Source organism: Epinephelus fuscoguttatus, linkage group LG13 (genome assembly GCF_011397635.1).
Source record: "Epinephelus fuscoguttatus linkage group LG13, E.fuscoguttatus.final_Chr_v1".
Lineage (NCBI taxonomy): Eukaryota > Metazoa > Chordata > Actinopteri > Perciformes > Serranidae > Epinephelus > Epinephelus fuscoguttatus.
In genome coordinates this window covers 27,246,410-27,264,605 of record NC_064764.1, presented here as the reverse complement: position 1 = coordinate 27,264,605, position 18,196 = coordinate 27,246,410, and the positions used below count along the sequence as shown (strand labels likewise).

Here is an 18,196-nt window from a genome sequence, read left to right as displayed (position 1 = left end):
CCTGCCCATGCAATCCTTCCACTCCTCTCTGTACTGTATCACCAAATATACAGCCTGGAACAGATAAAAATGTAACTCTACCTCGAGCCTTGGCCGACAGTAAAAATATTAAATTATTGAGAATTTTTAGGAGTAAGTAAAAATGAGCTACAGTTTCGACCTTAAAGTTTGGCCTTGCAATTTCATGAGCAGCTGTAGGCCACTGAGCACTGGATTTTGATTTGCAGTAAGACAGGAAAATCATAATTTTTTCTGTTCTAGGCAAAGGGTTATATCAGGGTCTTAAAAGTGAAGCCAACTCCACTAGTAGCTAAAAAGAAGTCAGATTGTATAGACAACGTTTTTGTAAAGACTTTATGATGTCAGTTACTAGCTTCAAGTCTTCCTCAATATGGCATAAAATTCATTTAGTAAAGAGTCCAATTTAGAGTAAAACAGATGTTAAATCAGGGTATGCTTTAGGCCTTGGCTACCTTGTGATTGACAAGTTGCTAGTGCAGTGGTGTCCTCAGGTTCTCAAGGCTATTTTATAGTTGTATGTAGGCTTTATGCAGAGCCCACGCCATTTTGAGCATTGTTAATTTTGCATTGGTGTGTCTGCGTCACTCTGCAATTACACTTACAAAACATTAGTTGGTGGAGGGGTTTCTATTCTACCGTGTTCAGTTTCTGCAAAATAAAGTTTGATTGATGCAACGAACATACACAAAACTAGGACTGTACCCAACTCAGAATTATATCAGTTGAATAAAATTTGACTGTTCAATAAGAATATTAGACAATTCTTTTTTCCATACAAAGTGTTTAAGTTTTAACAAGGCTCAGTGACATTCACGTAATATAGTAAACAAGCTAACTGTAAGAACGGCGGATCAGAAGTGTGCAACAATTCATGCCAACATCAGATACCAAACAAAAGTCAGAGACTGTGTTGTATTAAGTTGCTGTGAACTGTAAATTCACCACTTCTAAGCAGAAGGGAGAAGATGTTATCTTGGAGCTTTATGGTGCAACTTCTCCTCTCCTCTGTACTGCTACATCACTTCCACACCTGAGTTAAGAGCGCTCACTTTGCAGAAAAATCCGAGGGCCAAAACTTCCCCAGAAGTACACTGTGCAGCACACTGACTAAAAAAAGACTGCTCGACTTGTAGCAAGCTCAGTCGACTGAAGCAGGTTTTATACTGCGTCAGCTCTATGCAGAGTCCACACCGTAGCCTACGCACATGGCCTACACCGTTGTGAGCATTTATATTTGTGCAGTGGTGTGTCTGTGTCACTCTGCAGTTACACCTCCAAACACTAGTTGGCGTCAGGGTTTCTGTGAAGTGCTGTAAAGTTTAGTTGATTCAAAACACACATTAAACACATTTTAATAGAGACAATTTCAAACACAAGTACTCAAATCAGCTTCACTATAACTCGCAGCATTCACAGACAAAGCACTTGTCTTTATCTGGACACTTTTTCCCCACAAATACAACATGCTAATGTTTTTAGCACATGCCTATGGCATTTTACATTGTATAAATAAGCCTAACAGCTAGTAGACTTTTCCTCTGCTCATATGAAGCCAGGAACAACAGCAACATTTAACAAAGGTTACGTTACAAAATTCAGCTCCATTACAACTCCAAAAAAAAAACCACAATGGCGACGGCCAAATTGCCCAACTTGAGGCTTACAACGGCAGTCCACATGAGCAAAACCATTGTGGCTCCATCCATTATTTTATTTACATTCATCAGGTGACCAGAGACATGTAAATTATGATGCTGTAAATAACTATTGGCTACTGCATCAACTTAAAAAGTGGTGATATGTCAATACAGTGTTAAAAACTTAACCCCTGCCTCCAGGTGGCCAAAAACAAGTCCTAAAATATTTAAACCCCAATTTTCTGTCAATATCAATAACTGCTATTAAGACATTTAAACTGACAGCTTCCAAACTCATTCTTATGACAGGCGATATCATCTTATGGTTAAATCAATAAGACTGAGAATCTGAGCAGCCTCAAATCTGCAATGGTGCCATATTAAAAAAAGATGCATTACTGTGCTGCTGGTGAGATGATCAACCACTGCATACAGTATCAGTCTTTCAGAGAAAGGAAGTCTGTATGTCTTTACAGTGTGAGTGCCGACGGTAAAGAGATGTGTCCTTGAGGCATAACTCCTGCCTTTTCTCTCCTGGAATCTGTTTTCCATTTTTCCTTCAATGCTGTAAGGTCAGTCAGTCACACAACCCACCCCTCAACACTAACACACTTTCACAAGGTGCTGTGATTTCTCAGAAAATACTTCCATATCCCATAATGTCTTTGCTTTGATTTGGTTTTGATTTAACTAATGTGAGCAGGAATGTAACTAATTCACTTCACTGGGATTTAGGGTTGGGCAATGTCAATTTCAACTTCAACTCTATTTGTCCCTGGAGGGCACTTGGTTGTACAGTGAGTAAAAACATAAAAAGGCACAAGTGAACACATAAGAATATACATACATACATAACAATCGAGGAGAGCCAAATACAGTGATCTGAAACAACAGTGGACATTGGCTTCATGTGACGATGTCCACTGTGAAACATCGATAACAATCATCATTGCTAGGGGCCAACGGTGACCCCAAGAATATGTGCTTATCAACCACCCTAACCCTGCACACCGCTAACTCTATGCATTACAGAGTGGTACAGGAATCAGTTCTAAAACCTAGTAGCATTTTAGCACTCTCAGTTCCCTCCTCTTGAAGTCAAGTGGGTTTTGGTTAGATGCCTTATATAAAGTCTGTGGTTAAGACAAGCTTGGGACACTTTCACGTTTTGTTCTAAGACATAAAATATGACAGTAAATACCCCCCTTGAGATTTCTTAGGCTTTCAGATGTCTTAAAAAGCTGGTCACTAATTGGTAGCTAAATGAAACTACAGGGCGTTATCACATTGAACACAGCTTTACAGCCTCATTAAGCCATGTGATCATAGTGTAGTTTGTTTATAGCCTAATGTTAGCGTCACACTTCAGACAATTGCATTTAGGCTTGTGAAGATTATTTTGCTGAACAAAACGTGTAGATAACATAAACGTATGTTTGCCACAGGGCTTATTTTCTGCAATTTTCCAAAATTCAATGGAAAAATCCCATTGGCTTTTTGATGAGGGAACCAGGGTGAAGCTAACTTCAGGTCCCTGCAGCAATCTATAGTAGCACAACTGTCAGGACTGAGACAAGAGCAGAGAAAAAGACTGAGCACCAGTGTGTGTGCTTAAGAGATAGAGTGACAGATGACCTGTTTCCACCGAGCAGTACGGTACAGTTCAGTTACGTACCCTTTTTTCCGTTTCCACTGTGAAAAGTTGTGGATGGTACCAATGGAACTGTTCTGTGCCGTCCCCATTATTGGTCCTCCCTCTGTTGGATTACCTAGCACACAGATCTGGTACTAAAAGGTGGAGCTGTGAACACTGCAGTTGGCAGAGTATGTGAACAGCGTACATCCAAATGCTCACTTGGAGGGAAAAAAATGGTCATGGAGCGTTGTTCCTGTGGGCTCCAGCAAGACTAAACCCCCAAGCTTGCCTGAGAGGTGGAAACTCTAGGGTCTATGTACCACGTCTGAAGGGTTACTTTTGGTTCCAAAGGTACCATACCGAAAGTATGGTGGAAACAGAGCGCAGGTTATTTCAGAACACTTCTTTTGTCACTTTTTGACCAACCTGCCAGAACCCCTAATATATTTATATGCCACAGAACTAAAACAAAGGCACTCATCCAAGCAGACGTGAGCAGATACTGATCAGTGACATGGCAAATGTTCATGATGGCAGCAACAAACTTGGTTGCTAAAACGGGTACCACTGTGCCTATCTGGCATCCCACAGTCCATCTGGTAGATAAAATAAAATTGTGACTTCTTAAGCTTGCAACGAATGCCATTAGCGCCACCGCAAACCTGTGCCCTGGTGTTGGTGTGTGGGTGGGAGGGGGGCTTCTGGTGGTATCAGTGGTCGCTGACTGACAATGGCATCGTCCATCAGCCCGACCCTGCCGAGATTTATGTTAAACTCCACAGAGAATGTCTCTTCACTGCACACTCTTGCACATTAATCTCCTCCTCTGGTGCCATGTTAATCAGAGCAGTCAATCTTTGACTAACTAGTTACCTCCGTTACTGGGTCATTGCTGACAGCACTTATGCATTTTATCAATTGGTATTTTTAGAACAGCAGCAGTCTCTCACTTCTCTCTTTTGTCGCTTTAAAAAAAGCAACCTCGAGAAGTTGTTTTCAAGCCACTGACTGAAGTTGTGGTTTACAATAAAAATTCTCACAGTGTTGCTTTAATTTATCCTTGTTTACCCCCTCTCAGCGGGCAGCAGCTGCATGTCTGCATGCATCAATGTGTACATCGATTCCTCAATTAATCAGAACGGGGAGTTGTCTGGGGAAGAATTAAACACAAACATACACTGTCTCATCTCAGGGTGGGTCTTAGTGCCGACAGTTATTTTTTTGGTACATTATGAGTCATTTAAGTGCACAGTACTTTCTTTGAGAAAAATGGGTGTCACCTTGTATGAAGTGCTCTCCTAATATAGATGGGGCCGCCTGTTGTGTCTGTATAGCCTGTTCACATGGATTTTTGGAGAATCTCTTTGCTTAACGGGGCAATACTGAGTGAAGCAAGTCTTAGATTTTGCTTGGAATTTATAGATTAAGTGGAAAAAGTGACAAACTAGTGCCTGCATGGAAAATTGCTGCAGGTCTGCTGTATGGCGGCTCTCCATTGTAAGATAAAAGTGGCATATTGTTAGTGCATACAAAGAAACCCGGTCTCCTACACACCTGTACTTTGCCTGCACACGCTACGGGAAGGCCAACCCGTTTTGAGACAATAAATATCCAGCTGCAGAGACAAAGAGGTGTCAGCCAATGTGTAGCGGTGATTACATAGTTTTGTGTAAAAGCAATAATGCAGATGTTCGGCGAGACTCACAACTCTTTTCACACGTTGGTGGTGGGTGAGCGCATTTATCAGATACCCATTAGCACATTCATAATGCATCGTAAGAGCAGTGGGTAGCAACATCTATAGTTCACTCACTATGAAAGAAAACGTCCTGGCACCGAAAAGATAAATTATTTAGCTTTAGTTTTACATAATGTGTCCTCTCAGCTGTACTCTGCTGGTTAAAAAACACCGTCCGCCAAGTTTCGTCCTCTGAAAAGCTTTGAAAACCAGGGTGCACATAGTTATTCAGCAGCTGCACACACAAACAAAATGACACTTTTCTGACGCAATGTCACTATAACCTGGAGAGAGGCTTTGTATTTTCTTCCCGGTGCTGTTTTGCTGCACAGGGAAGAAACTACAAAGGACAGACTGGTGCCTTTGATTCCAGTGGACTACAGTGAAGCGTGAATGTGTGTGTGTGGTCTTATTGTAATGAGTTTCAGTCTACTCTCGACCTCCGCTGCTGTTCTTGAAGGTGATGTGATCATGTGTTTCGGTGACATTGAGAGAAGTCCTGACAGCTCTGAGTGCTAAAACTCCACTTTCCTGTTGCTGATGTTGCTGATATCAGACAACTCACGGCACTTCAAAGGGCAACACACTCCAAACACCCCCCACACAAAAAGAAGACACTTAATTGCCCTTGACACATCTGTGTTGTCTTCTGCCTTTAAATGCTTTCACTGGCCTCAATCGTGTGATGTGAGGGCGATTAGGGAACATAGTGCCTTTGTGTTTAATTTAAAGCACTTGGTCCGAAAGCTGAGATGTTATCGGTTTTGTCACTAATTAAATTGCTCCAAACAAAAAAGCCTGCTACAGTTGCGAAGTGGTGCAGCTGTGGATATAAAACGTGCAGCCATGTGAAATAAAGACATCAACACTGCCACTAAAATTAACTTTTTGGGGCACAGGAGCAGGTTATTTCCATCACAGACCCATGCATGCATGCATGCTCTTATCAAACAGACTATCACTGTAATATTATATGAATCAGTGGGCTGAAATTATGGTGCAAGCATGTTAGTGATATCCCTTTCAGCTGGGGCTCCTCTCTTGGCCTGGGTTTCCTGTTTTGCATGGGGTGTCACTATGTGCATGGAGCAGTTTGGGAAAATAAACCTGGGTGTCCAGGGAACAATAACCCTCTGCATCTTCTCCTCAAGTTGAAGAACAACGTGCAGGCCTGCCTCCACTGTGAGCTGTGAATGAACTCTTCAGTTTGGAGAAACCCGATTTTCTTAAATAGGACTCAGAGGCAGCAGCGTCGTTAACTGATCCACACTGAACTCTGCTGCATGTGTCAATTATCCCCCCTGATGTGTATTAAAGCAATCGTTGGTGTCAACCTTTCAGAGCCGAACGAGCTGCTGTTCAATGAGCTTCCCGCGATCATCACCGCGATCCGGTAAAGTAAGCAGACAAAGGCTTTTTTTCCGCTACATGTTTCATCTGCAGCTCCGCTCCCAGAGAATCCTCAAATATTCAATCGTTTGAAGCAAACATCGTGCATGCACATCCTCCCCCCCGTGCAGCCCCGTGTCCTGCACAAAGCGCGCTGAAGCAGCAAATGTCGATCTGTATGGAAATGCTGCGGAAAGCGAACAAAGCCTTACCTAAAAACTGTGTCGGTCCTCACTGGATGCTGCTGCTACTGCTGCTGCTGTCCGGAGGTCCATTTTGCTCCTGGTCGCCTTGTTGCACAGCGAGCATGCGGCTCGGTTTGGCTCGCCTCTGCTCCCCGTTCACAGAGGAGATATCCACTACTACGCTGAGCGGCGCGGAGGCAGGGGCTGTGTTGTCTGTCACTCTGTTGCTGGCCTTTTTCTCGCATCCACATCCACTGAGTTGGAGGGGCGGAGTCAGAGAGGGCTCTGATTTTTGGGGGGCCTGGAGGGAAGGAAAGGAAAGGAGGAAGGAAGGGAGGGAGGAAAGGTGTATTGATATTGAATTTGATACCTTCCTGGAAGCAGCAGGCAGGGAAGAGACAGAGGAGGAAAGGATTGTTTATCATAAATGTGATGACTTCACAGCAGTTCCAGTTCAAAGAGGAGACTTTTGGGAACATTATGTATTTAAAAAAAAAAAAAAAAAGCCCAGGCTATTAATTGCTTCAATCATTGAACTCAACAGGCGTCTATATGGGACAGGCCATTGATTCCTTTTACGCAAAACTCTCCGCAAAGATGGGAAGTAAGATCGAAAGCCCCATTTCCACCAAGCAGTTCAGTTCACTTCGGTACGCCTTCTTTTTCCGTTTCCACTGTGAAAAGTTGTGGATGGTACCAATGGAACCGTTGTGTACCGTCCCCATTATTGGTCCCCCCTCTGTTGGGGTACCTGGCACACAGATCTGGTACTAAAAGGTGGAGCTGTGAACACTGCAGTCTGTTGATTGGTCAAGAGAGGACGGTCACTCTGCTCAGGGCTGAGCTGTGGCTGGTTTTGAGGCTCATGTTCAACCACTGTTCATACTGTGGAGAGTTTTATAGTAGACTGTAACTGTAAAATGAAAGGATGTTTTGCTGCCTCTCACAGCAGCTGGAGTCTGAGAAAGAATAACTTAATCACTAGGCCGACTGTCTGAGAGTTTTAAGGTGGAACATTAACTTGTAATGTTACTCAATGCATGAGCTGACCATTACTTTAGTTTTTATATGACAGACACTTTTAGTAATGAGTGGATCTTTAGTGTTTATATGTATCAATTTCGACCAGGTTATGTGAACTGCATATATTCTAATCCTCTCTTGGAGAAAAAAAAAAGCATTGCAGAGCGTCGTTCCTGTGGGCTATGTCAACACTAGACCCCTGAGCTTGCCTGAGAAGGACTAAATGCATAAACTTGCTTCTTTTAAATATCCCATGGAGAGACTCTCACTGCAGCCTGTTTTATTTTGTATTGAAAATGCCTCGTTCAGTGGATGATAAACAAGGTGCAAACTTCCTTCTGTGTCACCGGTAATGAGGAAATACAGTGAGTGCTGGATAGAGCAGTGAGTGACAACAACCCCACCCACATTTAAGGGGACTGTTTATGGTGGAAACACTAGGGTCTAGGTACCATGCCTGAAGGGTTACTGTTGGTTCCAAAGGAACCATACTGAAAGTGTTTGGTGGACACGGGGCTAAAAAGTTTATTTGAACCGTATGAATATTATTCATTCATTCACTCGTTCACTCATCCCTGGCAGACTCTATAGTGTGGTGCATAACCACCGGTGAAAGGGTGAATTATTGCTTTTATGTTTAGTTTTTTTGTACAGATTAATCAAACAGAAGATGGTAATTAGTGATCACTACCAGTGCTAATAGGCAGATTTTGTTACTTCAGACAATTCCCTCTGTTTCCAGTCTATAGCCCATTTCCCACTGCACAAAAAACCCAGTGACACCCGCTAACATCTGGCTTTGGTATTCAATGGGAAAGGTTACAATCGGTATTCACTGGGTGCATTTCTTTATGCTAACGTGTCTCCTCACATCCCTCACTCGTTTCCTCTCCTCACGTCTTAGGCCTACCCACAGGAGATGTGAGCGAAGGAGGCGAGGACGAGACACGAGGATGAAGGAGCCAGAACTTGTAGATAGATAGATAGATAGATAGATAGATAGATAGATAGATAGATAGATGCAAGCATTCTGAGGAACCTAAGTCATTAATAATTTTAAGGAACATTGTGCAATTATCCAACTTCCACCTTCACTTCCCTCTCTCTCTTTCTCCTTCCCTTTCTGTCTCCCTCTCACACAACAGGCAGCTTTATCATCAGCGCTGCTGCAGTCAGGCTGTCTGTTATTCAGCCATTGACCACGAATATCTGTTAAATTCAACATATTTAAATCTCTCCTGTCATAATGTTGGGTATAGATACTGCCCTGTGCAAATATGTAGGCCTAAAACCATGTCCTAACAGCAAGTAAGTGCCCCATGTCCACACTGAATCCGTTAAATATACACTTCTGTAACATCATGTCAACAAACCACTGTACTGATTAGCAAACAAAAATCAAGCTGCTGCTTTGTGTGATGCTATATTTAATTAAATGATCCCATATCTTCCACAAATTGATGCTGCATTAGGCAACATTGCATCATGACACTACAGTGTAAGCAATGTGAAAATAAACTGTGTGAATAAAGAATCATGAGGAGGTGCCACATATGTCACAGAACGCAAACCTGTGGGATACAGCGGTGTTTCCCCGCTCTGAGCTCCTCCAGGAGCCTCCTGCCTCCTCTCTCCTTGTCTCCTCCAGGTGCATTACAGCGATTGGAAGATCCTTATTGATGGCCAAGGGGAAATGATTTCCAGGTCACAGGAGGAGATATGAGGCGAGGAAGCATAAGTTAGCGTAATGAAAACTCCCGTCCCGGGTCAAATCACTCTGCAGTAGTCGTGGGTATTTATCAGCTTCAGCTCTGATTGGCTCTGTCTGACAGTAATGGATCATACAACACCCAGGTGGACACACTAATATCAGCCCCTTTGCTGGCACGCTGGCACAAAATGCTGTCTGTCCAAGCAGCACTCAAATATTGTTTGAAGTTTAGTCTGCAGTTTGAAAGATAGAAAAAAAGTAATGGATATAAAAATGAAGTTACCACTGTGACATTTTCACTGGCTCCCATTCTGCTTTCCTCTGGAAACTCTTTATTTCTTTTGTCATTTTCAGCTGTAACTGTAAGAAATAAACATGCTGGTCCGAACTGTCTGACGTTTCCTCCGGATGTCCGAGCTCCTTACCCTATCTCTAAGGCTGAGCCCAGCCACTCCACGGAGGAAACTCATTTCGGCCGCTTGTATCTGCGATCTCATTTTCTTGGTCACAACCCAGAGCTCATGACCATAAGTGAGGGTTGGGACGTAGATGGACCAGTAAATCTCCCTCTTCACCACGATGGTCTGGCGCAGCGCCTGCACCAAACCCCAGATCCATCTCACGCTCCATTCTACCCTCACTCACGAACAAGCCCCCAAGATACTCCTCTGCTTATGGGACGCTTCTGCTTTGCTCTTTTTTGGTTGTACCTTTATTGGCATCTTTGATGAACCAAATCTACTGGCACAGAAGCTAAACAATCTACTATTCTACTGAGGACAGGAGGCTTTACCTTACACATTAACTGATTGAGGCAGCAGTTGACCAGTATCTCCTGTGTAGTGGGAAGTAAAATTATTGTTTTTGTCAATGAAATCAGGTGGCTTTCAGATAGCAGCTTCAGTTCCCTGTCTCAAAGGGTTGTCTGACAGCATAGTATATCCTTTTATTTAGAGCTATGATAGACACAGTGGGGGTTTGATCTGTTCCTTTAACTCTCAGCAAGAAAGCAATTAAGCATAGGCTATTTTTCCAGAATTTAAGGAAAGAAAAAAGTCAAGTTCACCTTGTTTTATTTATTCAGTGCTTTCAGCCAGTTCCAACATTTTTGGCCTGTGACCCCTTTCAACAAAGGAGTTTCTACTTGCAACCCCTCATCACAGAATTCTGTGCATTCAGGGAAACAGGGCAAAACTATCCAATATTTTACAAGAAAAAAACAACACACAACAAAACTGAGGAGCAAATTTTTTTCTATTCTTTTTTCTTGTCACATTAATCTTCTTGCAACCCCTCAGATTCATCTTGTGACCGTTTCAAGGGGATGTCTGACGCTCAGGTTGGAGATCACTGCTTAGCTGATTCACGGGGCATTGCAGGATAGTGATGAACAAAGTCATGATTCACTCACGCAGCACACCTACTGTCCCAGTCCCACATGCAAGCAAATAAATCAAGTTAGAACAAGTCAGATGCCATTAAAAATAATGAGTAAAAGCGTGTTTAATGTTGTTTCCCACTGTAAATCGTCAGTGGGTTGAAATCATCAAACAGAGGGAGGGAGATTCATTACTTCGGTGCAGCTACTGATGAAACTGAAACCTCTGTCACCAAACAGTAACAGAGTCTCAAAGGGCCTCAGGTGTCTGACAGGGTTGCATCAGGACAGAAAGCTTTTCCGTTTTTAGACTGTGCAGTTTCTGATAAACAAATACAGAGATTTTAGTTTCGACTCTGACAGGGAGCCAAAGATGGGGAGGCAAAAAGAGGTGTCTAACATGGTCCCTTTGGTCTTGTTAAAAAACTTGCTGCAATGTTTTGAGCCAACTGACAGTGGCATTTACAGTATGGATTTGGAAACTGAAAGGAAATGTGCAGAAAGGAAATTGTGCATATGTTGACTTCAACATCTATAAAAAAGATGGCTGGAAAAAAGTCAGTAACCATAGAGATTTAAGATATATTGAACATAATTGCTTTTAAATGAAAAGACAGCATGTCATGTGCTCAGTTAGCTCCAGCTTATCAGAATGGAAGTGGGGGTGTATTCACTAAGCTTCCTGGTACAAAGAGTTTTAGAATTTCCTCTTAAACTTTTAAGGTGATTAAGAGTTTCCTAAGCAGAGAAGAAAATGGCAGGAAGACAAAAAGGTAGGAGAAATAATGCTGAAACAATACAGATTAGATCATGCAGGGATAATGTTTGTGTTGGATATCATCAGAGATGCTCTCACATCTCCCACCCAACGCAATAACGATACACAGCCAGAAATAAAGTGATCACAACACTTTGATATCTGATAACTGGAACAATGTGTCAGTGCAGCAGTGGTGACTTGAGTGTGTCACAGTATTCCATCAGCACAATGATCTAACAATTACAGCACTTGCCCGGTCACATATAGTGACTCAGTGCGTATCATTTCCATTGGATGACAACACCTGGCAGGCTCACAGAAGACCAGGTTTGTAAATATCGGTAACACCACACAAAAGAATGCATCATACCTAGCAACGGGGTCAAACAAACATCCTCATTAGGGTCTGGGCAGCTAAACTGTCAGGACACTTTTGTAATCCTAGGTATTCTTCTTCTTTCTTCTTTCTTCTTCCGAGGAAATCATACTTCCCATGGGTGAAAACTCACCAGACTTTGCACAAAGGTCCAGTCTCATGCCAGATATCCTCAGCTGTAAACTTAAGTCAATAGTCCTGATGGTGGCGCCACAGCAAGCGTCTAAAGTTCAAAATATTGAAAATTCATAACAAATCAAGCATACATGCTACAACTTCACAACTTTCATCAAACTGTAGCCCCAATACTGAAGAAAGTTTTGTACATTTAAACCTATTAAAAATTATGAAGTTCATCACTGTTTTTTTCAAAAACTGTAAAACTTCTTAAACCTATCTCCTCCCACAATTTTTGCTCAGTTGACACCAAACTTGCTACAGAGCATCTTCAGACTGTCCTACAAAAACTACGTTTCTCAGATTTTTGATTTATCAAAAATTGAGCCTACAGTGCATCAAAATGTTTGACTGTAAACGGTACTGTAAACATATACATGCAAATTCTTGCTAAATAAATCTTCAATGTTCATAAAAAAAATGACAAAATTCTAGAGTCATGGTAGATGATGTGTGGCAAATTTCAGAATTTTATCTCAAAAACTGAATTTTTGACAGCATTTTAAATTTTGCTCTCGTGAACAACTGGAGTCAATGTAAAAATGGTAATTTTAAACATCAGTTTTTCACTTATGGAGTAAATCAATCATTGTTACAAACAAATTACCAACATCTCCATGCTGTCTAGATGCAATATGTGTATTTTCAGAGTTTTGTCTTAATAACTGAATTTTTTACAGTGGTTTGAAATCTGCTTTTCCATGCTTGAATGGCTGCTAAACCTGCACATCTGGCTTCGTCAATTTGTGAAGCTACACATGAATTGTCACTGACTAATTAGCTCAGTGAGATAGAAATTGATTCTTAGTCTCAGAGGTTGTGAGTTCAAGCCTCAGCTGATGCAAAGGGCAGATTGTGTTGCTAAATGTCTTCCAATTCTTCTGCTTGTTGCTCAGAATTGCCTGAAAATGCCCAGACCCGACCCATCGCTGCGCAGCAGCTAAAATTAAGATAAACTTTCTGTCCCGTCCTTGCGCAAAGCTAAGTTAGGTGCTACTCTTTGAGAGTATTCGTCAGAATGTTTTAGGATATGGTCCCAGATCCAGTCAAGTTCAAGTCAAGACCAAGTCCAAAGGCAAATGCTGGTGCTAATAAAATGATTAAGGAGTCTCAACAAAGAGCCCAGCTAGCTTTTTTTCTATGTTTCAAGTGTTTATGCTAAGTTAAGCAGCAGCTGGCAGTAGGTTAACTTTTACAGTGGGTCATACCGCTCTGCTTCTTGTTGTCAGTTGCCAGTTAACCAGCAGACACATCAGGAAGTCACTGCTCCCAGCCAAGCTAAGCTAAGCTAAGCTAAGCTAAGATAAGATAAGATAAGATAAGATGAGATAAGATAAGATAAGCTAAGCTAACCAACTGCTGGCTGCTTATATTTACCAAACAGATGTGAGACAGCGCATCACAGAGGGAGTGAGTTAAGGCACTTAAGGATTACCAAACCCAGCATACCAACACAACACCACGTTATCCTGATAAAACAACACTTGCAACTTGGATTAATTTTTATGAAAATCCCCTTTGATTCTTTTGATCTGAGGACCCTTACGGACTAAAGGAATATGAATAACTTACATGGTAATCAAGGAATGGACACATAATTTGAGGTAGCCAACAACCCGGTTTTATACATCCGAAGAACTTCTATTAAAATGAACTGCTATGCAATCAGAGCCGACTAACAACCAGACTAATTGAGACAAGTGTTCAAGTGACAAGTGTCAAAATGTGAAGCCACAGTGGCCTAGTAAAAGGGCCTTGGCATTTAATTTAAGTTTTACAGTAATCTTCTCATCTAACTTCTTTGCAACAAAGCAAATAAATATATTCCCAAAATGTTGAACTATTGCTTTAAAGTGCTCAAAGAGTTCCAGAACAACTGGGCAAACCATCCATCTGATGGTGAAGATCGTGTGATAGGTATGATATGATCAGTCAAGCTACTTAATGGACACTGAGCGTGGATGTATAAAGATAACTGCATTGAAGGCAGATGTTCATTCTGGTTAAAGTTGCTCAGCGGTGCATGAAAAAAGCTTGATTTCTGCAGCATGAAATTACACAAATCTTCCACATTGTGGAGACAATAAAGCAAGTGCTCCAGAGACTGCCGCTAGCCGAGCAGCTAACATCCAGTTTAGCCCTCTGCTAACTTTCTTTCATAATGTAAGTCAATGGGAAAAGTGTTTTTGGGCCACATGACATCAGTCAATGAACTCAGACTAATTCCTCATTTGACCGCAGTGTAAAATTGACTTCGGTGCTCGGTGCTGTTCCCAGGGGCGTGTGTGTGTGTGTTAAATATAGAAAGCAGTCCGTAGATTGTGTTATTGTGCTGTGCAGGGATCAACCAGTGTAATGCGGGCTGTGCGTTTTGTGCTGCTTTCTTAATTACCTCATCAGTAAATGTCAAACGTTCAAATGGCCCCACCATCTAGATTTATTTATTCATTTGTGCTCCATCAGATGCAGGCGCTGCTGCTGCATGCTGCAATTACTGCTGCACAGCCAAATGTGCCAATGAATAATAAATCACAACACAAAGAGATCTAACCAGCTGTCTTTGAACCATCGGACCAACTGGAAAGTAAACATGCATGGTGTTTAGAAACAACCTCTCCAGCCACTGAAACTCTGGGGGATGTTCAGATAGCCTCTTAGAGAACGGAGGACGGACACTTGTAATGGTGGAACACGTGAAATTTTCCCCTTAAGCACACGCACACAAAGATCCAGATCCACATGCATATGGATCAGGGAGTTAGCACGGATACTCAAACTGTTGCCTCGAAATAATGCAACCAGAGCTATTGGCTCCATTGCACACATGCTGTTCTCTTCAAAGTGAAGCTCAATAGCGGGGCGTTTGGAGGCAGATGACTCACACGAACTCACTGGTGTGCGCAGAGACTGTGACTGAAAAATGGAGAGTGTGAGTGGGCTGTGGGAATTGTGTTTCTGGCCCAGAGCAATATGTTAAGACCTGTGTACTGAAATGTCTCCTACAGTCGTCCCAGCCGCCCCCCAGCAGGTCAGCAGCTCTTTGTTGAACACCTGACTCAGGTTCTTATCGTCTTTCTCCAGGTGCATGTCAGTCAGCCACACTTCATTATACCACTGCCTTTGTAGTGGTCCACCAAGAAAAAGAATCTCACAATGAGGGAAAGAGGTGTGTAACTAGGTGTGTGAAAGTGTGTGCTTGTGTGTTACGGCAGGAGAAGAGCGTACATGTGTGTAGTGTATGTGTGCATGAAAGTGAATCCTGCTCTTTTTAGTCCAGCTGCAAAGCTGCTTCCCTTGAAAATGACTGATGACCAGGATCAAAGGGACCAATTAACCCTTCACTGAGTCCTGCTCCCCTGGTGGCTACCCGTCTGTCATGCTCCCCATTCTAGCATTGCATGTATACAATTTATAATAATAGTGATGGCAGATTTTAAAATGTGTTGTAATTTTTTAAACAATGTGTCCTTGATTTCAGACAGAGGGGGACAAAAGCAGCCTCTCATTCCTAGTCCAAGACCTCTGTGAGACCTCTCCAGCTGATCTGTTTTAAAACCTATACAAGGCTCTTAAATGGTTACTTCTTCAACCATGTGTGGGTAGTATATGTAACTTCAGATTGTACTTCCTCATTTTTGTGTGTCTGCTGCCACCACAGACACAAAGAGACCAAACTCAGATCAAATGATAAGACCAAGAAGTGCTGAACAAATATCAACCAATATTCTGTTAATACATTGCTTATGTCTTGCCTGAAATGTTTTTAGAAACATATTTTAACTAACTGTTTAACAGCTATACTGCATACAGCATAGTGTTTGATACCAGCCAGCCACCGCATTGTTTTCAGACAGGCAGCTCCGATTACGTCACCCACCAGCAGGAGCTTTTTGTGGTCCGATTCAGCACAGTAAATTGTGGTAGTTGTTGGTTTGCTACCTCTCTCATGTAGCAGCAGTTGCAGAAGTATATGTGCTATTTACTGCATAGACAGCCCTAGTCTTATGAAAAAAAAAAAAAAAAAAGGTGGGCAGGTCTTAGCTGGAGGCAAAACAATTCAGCAAATACAGTACAGCTAGCAAGTTCTACTGGCTTGTTTTAGACAATACAAGATGTTGCGAGTGGTGCCAGAGCGCACACTGGCACAAACTGGACTGCTCATAAATTCAGAGCACACATCTTTCACAATGCTTATATAATGTTTCAGGTAGTATTTAAGCTCTACAACAGACTCTGTGACCTTATTCCAATTAAGTCATCCTGTCACACATATAAGAGTAGAAAAAACATCTTATAAAGGGCAAAAAGGTAAACTTAAATGTGCAAGGTTTAGTGTGGTTTGCAGGTCTGCAGGTATTGAATGAGATTGATAACAGTGTAAAAATGTCATTATCTGTTTCTGTTTTCAAAAGCGATTCAGACAGCAATTACAACAAAAATATGTTCGTCTTAGGAGTCCTTATATGCCCTGTCTTTTCTTAAATCTAGACGTGTTTATTAACACATTATAAAGTAAAATTTGCTTCATGTCTGGGCCCCTATTCTCAAGCTTTCGAAAGCCCATCATGGTGTTCCATTTCACATCTTCATCATTTCCTTTGAATTGTACATGTACTTTTTCTTTATCTGTTTTTGTGAATAAATTTGTGAATGAAAAGTCCCTCCCCTGTGCTCAAAAAATTATTTGTCATGCCTCCCTCTTTTGGCACCACCCCTTATCCCCTCATAAATAATGAACAATCCCTAACCTAACTAAATGTGCTTTAAACAAAGACAAGGGATAAAAGGGTGGTCAGTAAATCACTGCCATTATGATGACCTTGGCACAAAGTCACACACATAGACTAAACATTCTATATTACCTTCTGGTACTGAAAGAATGCTGTTTGTCAAACTGTCTGCACTATACATGCTAACACCACCATGCTGTTGGGCTTGCAAAGCAACCAATGTGTGATTGTTGCTGCTATAGGGTGAACGTTGAGGACAACTGTTTCCTGTATAACCACTTACAGACTCCTATTAGTAAGCAGTAGGTGGCTATGTTTCTGTGCAGCAATGCAGTCAAGCTGCAAATGCTGTGTACACATGATCTAATCTGCCATGAGTCAAACTTTGGGTACTTTCAGACCTAGAGTTGTCTTGCTTTGGTCTGAATCAGGGACTGATTTTGTCATAAAGTTGTATAATTGCCTAGAGTTGGTTCATGTTCTCACAGCAGCATTTACAAGTGGACCAGATCTATTTACAGGCGTCTTTCTGCTCTTGATTGGTCAGAATTTCCATGTGGGAAAAATCCAGGAAGTAAACAAATCATTGAAGAAGAGTACACTTGCAAGATAAATGTGACACTTTCTAATGTCACAATGGAGGGACAACTACGCAGGTTGATTTTAGCGCTGCTCATCGTGGACTATATTGCTGTCATTGCTCATTTTAGTCAAAGCATACAGTTTGAAAACGAGGCGTGGCTCCAACTAGAAAACAATGTTTTGATGCATTGGATGTGCTGAATGTGCATATTAAGGCAGTACAGGAGGAGGTGCACATTAATAATCCTCCAGGACTGTAACATGCTCATGTTTAACCCAAACAATGTGTCATGTGACTGCAGTTGGTTCAGATCCAGGTTGGAACACGTTCTCACCACAAACAAACTGCACTATCATCCTGATACACTGTAACACAGCTTTGTGCTACATGTGCCTGTCTTGCAGCAAATATTTTTTAAAGTGACACCACAGCTCTATCTACAGCAATTCTCTTTACTTTATGTAATTTACAAGCCCAAGCCGGTTCAAAGACACAGCGAGGTCACGAGGTCACCATTCTCGGAAACCCATCGGCTGTATTCGGCGTCTGACTTCCGGCAGACTGCGATACAGCCTCTGGGGGCAAACCCCCGATTTTTTGTCATTCCAGTTTGAGAAGGCGAATTTCCATTTACGACTTTCGTTTATATTTAAGTAAATACGCTGACCCATTGCGATGGATTCAGAGTTTGCAGTGACGCCAATTATGTTCCACCTTGTTAGTTCACCGCATGGAGCGTTTAACCTGGCAACGACTGCAGCCGGCTCAAACGTGATTGGTCAATATCACGCGGACTACAAACAGCCTAGCACCGGAAACCAGGGCTCTACATTCACTGAATGTAGAGTCTGT

The 18,196-nt window shown here is 42.0% G+C and overlaps 1 protein-coding gene across 1 annotated transcript in view; it reads right to left on the bottom strand.

Annotated features, from left to right (window-relative positions):
• The window catches only part of LOC125899876 (beta-galactoside alpha-2,6-sialyltransferase 2-like), a 76,983-nt gene extending 70,128 nt beyond the window's left edge, over window positions 1–6,855 (bottom strand). The window contains exon 1 of the mRNA XM_049594530.1: window positions 6,634–6,855. The gene's annotated coding sequence lies outside the window, so the exon portion shown is untranslated. The remainder of the gene's footprint in view (window positions 1–6,633) is intronic.
• Window positions 6,856–18,196: the final 11,341 nt, after the last annotated feature.